The sequence below is a fragment of the Zalophus californianus genome, chromosome 9 (genome assembly GCF_009762305.2).
Source record: "Zalophus californianus isolate mZalCal1 chromosome 9, mZalCal1.pri.v2, whole genome shotgun sequence".
NCBI classification, from domain to species: domain Eukaryota; kingdom Metazoa; phylum Chordata; class Mammalia; order Carnivora; family Otariidae; genus Zalophus; species Zalophus californianus.
This window is the reverse complement of record NC_045603.1, coordinates 11,254,293-11,257,899: the sequence shown is the minus strand read 5'-3', so window position 1 is coordinate 11,257,899 and position 3,607 is coordinate 11,254,293.

Genomic DNA, 3,607 nt, shown 5'->3' with positions numbered 1-3,607 from the left:
CACTGAGATATAAGTTTTTTAAGTACGATTATAGATAAATTACCGGATAAGACCCATGAAGGGAATTCAGTACTTACTTACTCTTAAACAAAAGGAACTATTGGAAGAGTCTGTGACATTTGAGGTTGAGGCAGGGAGGCCACCTATGTCGTACTGAGATCGTCTTTGGTGCCTGTACCATTCCTATGGGATCTAATCGCATTCTGTCCACTCCATTCAATCCAACTGTGTGCCAGTCCATTCAACAGACATTAATTGAGCATCTACAACTCCTCAGCATCAAAGAGAAGAATTAAATGGAATGGTCCCTGTTCCTGACTGGCTGTCAGGCTGAAAAAGGGGAGAGAGAAGAGCAATGACAACAGAATGCAGAAGGTGCTAAATCAATCTGCAGGGGATTGAGGGAGGCAAGAAGCAGAAGTTTGGGAGGGTTAAGTCTCCTTCTCTCTCTGAGTTTCCTATGGAGATGAGACACAGTTGAGCTTTCCTTGGTCATCTTTCTTCCCAAAGTCCCAGGAGCTGGGGTGTGCTGGGGCAGGAAAGGGTACAAGAAGCTCAGGATTTCATATTTGTTCCTGGGATCCCTTACTGTGCTCAAAGTCATAGAGGTAACACTGGACTCGACTCAGTCACTAACTGGCTGTGACTTTGGGGTGTTACTCATTACCTATGAGCTAAGAAGTAAGGGCGTGGGCCTGCTCCTATGTGGAGGCCCTCTTGACTCCTTGGTGCTTACCTTAGCTAACCAGATCAGTGAGTAGACACCAGGAATGAAGAGATCTAAAGCAAAAGCCCTCACCTCCAAAAAGGCTGCCCAGATATCCCTTTTCCTCTGTGTGGCAAGAGTCTCCACAAACTCTAAGATCCAGCTCTGGGGAGGCCTCTACTGCAGAGCCTCCTCTGACCTCCCAGCAGATGAGTCTCTGCTCCACATGCTTCCACTGGGGTGGTAGTGGTGTGGGGGGGGTGGTCTCGGTTTGCACAGCGCCCTCCCTAGATTGTGATAGGCACTGGGTTTTACTCCTCCTCCGGTTCCCTTACTTAGTGCACAGCAGGGGCTCCGCGCTTATTGAATGGATAAATACATGATTGAATGTCGAAATTTTATACCGTCCTTCACTACCCAGAGCCAACATCACTGCCCCTCGAAGCCTTCCCTTGCCTCTCTAGGTACTCTCATCAGGCACTCTGAATATCTACTATGGAACAAGGGCCGGCAAACTTGTTCTATAAAGGACCAGATAGTAAATATGGCTCTGCAGGCTATAGGTCTCTGTTTCAACACCACAGAAACAAACCATAAATGAATTAGCATGTGTTCCAATAAAACTATTTCCGGACCCTGAAATTTGAATTTCATGTAATTTCCATATATCACAAAATATTATTCTTTTTTTAATTTTTTCCAACCCTTTAGAAAACTTAAAGCTACTTTTAGCTCATGTGCTAAAGAAATACAGGCTGTAATCCATATTTGGCCTGCAGGCCATTGTATGCCAACACCTGCTATAGAACTTATTTAGATCTGCTTGCTAATAGGCTTATTTTGGCATCTCCTATTATTCTATGAAAAGAGTGAAATAATTAAGAACCCAGCCTGTGGAGACAGTTGGGCCTATATCCTAATTCAGATTCCAGACTCCTTCCCCTCCCTTCCTTCCTTTTAAGTCAGTCACTAGGGAGGCCTAATAAGGGCAGGAAGGTGCCAGGACAACTCCAAGGAGGGGGCATTCCTTTCCTAGGGATACTGTAAAAGAACACCAAGAGCCTGGTGGCTCAAAGCTACAGAAATGTGTTGGCTCCCCGTTCGGGAGCCTGGAAGCCCAAAATCAAGGTGTCAGCAGGGCCATGGGCTCTCTGGCATGACTGCCCTAGGAGAGGATCATTGCTTGCCCCATCTAGCTTCCGGTGTTGGCCCCAACCCTTGGTGTTGCTTGGCTTATATCTGTACCCTCTCCCTGTGTGTCTACACATCTTCTCCCCTCCGTGCCCATCTGTGTGTCTAAATTCCCCTTTTATAAGGACACCATATTGGATTCAGGTCCACCCTCGTGAACTCATTTGAACTTTGTTATCCCTCTAAAGACTCTATTTCCAAGTCAAGTCACATTCTGAAGTCCTGGGGGTTAGGACGTCAACATATTTTTTGGGGGGGAAGGGGGCACCATTTGGGTGTCAGAGCAGGGATGCAGCCCAGCAGGGAGATGTTCATCACAGTGTTATTTAAAAAAAAAAAAAAAAAAAAGGAAGTACCATTTGATCAGCAATTTGTTCTACTTCTGGGTATATTCTCAAAAGAATGGAAAGTGGGGACTCAAACAAATGTTTGTATACTCATGTTCACAGCCCAAAGGGCCATCAACACATACATGGATAAACAAAATGTGGTTTAGCTGTACCATGGAATATTATTCACCCTTAAAAAGAAGGAAATTCTGACTCATGCCACAACGTGAATGAACCATGAAGCCATTGCAGTAAGTGCAATAAGCCAGACACAACAGGACACATATTGCATGACTGTACGTACGTGAGGCACGTGGGATGGTCACATTCATAAAGGCAGAAAGTAGAATGATGGTCGCCACGGGAGGGGAGGAGGGGGGTGGGGAGTCATTGTTGAATGGGAACAGACTCCCAGTTTGAGATGATGAACAAGTTCTGGAGGTAGACGGTGGTGATGGTCGCACAACAATGTGAATGAACTTGATGCCATGGAACTGTGTCCTTAAAAGTGGTAAAAATGGCAAATTCTATGTGATATATAGTATACAATTGTAAAAAACAGGCACTACGAATTTACAGGGAGAGAAATCGGAGTAATAGTGACCTCTGAGAGGCAGTGACGGGGAGGGGGCACAAAAGGGCCTTCTGGCGTCTGGAAATGTTCTAAATTGGATCTAGTGGTGGTTATATGAGTGTATAGATTTATAAATACGCACTGCACTGCACACTTAGGATTGGTGCACTTTAGTGTATAGAACTTAGAAATATTTTTGCGGGGGAGGAATAGTGGTGAAGGGAGAGAATCTCAAGCAGGCTTCACGCCCAGCGCAGAGCCCGACGTGGGGCTCGATCTCACAACCCCGAGATCATGACCTGAGCCGAAATCGAGAGCCAGACACTTAACTGACTGAGCCACCCAGGCACCCTTAAAGTGCTGGGGGTTTTTTTGGTGGTGTTTTTGTTTTTGTTCTGAGAGAGAGAGAGTGCAAGTGAGGGAGGGGGAAATATGTTAAATGCAAATACAATAGAGATTTTTTTTTTTTTAATTGTATGAGCAAAACTTCCTAAGTCCTAGGAGGAGAGGAGCTAGCTTCCATGGCATGCAAGGCAGTTGTCCAAGAATCACAGAGCCAAGAAAAGCAGGCTTCCAGGGAACTAGGTGGGATCCGTGCATTGTCCACCCCTTTCATCAGAACCCCGCTGAGTAACCACATGCCCCACCTCCCCTGTGGGATCTCACTTCCGAATCAGAGGCACCCCCTCAAGAACACGATCAAGTGTTTCTTGTTCTATTTGCTTGTCTTGTTGTTGCTTGCTTGTTTTTATATCATTGGTAACTTTATTTTTAAAAGTTCAACACTGTTAAATTCTGATGTTCTGG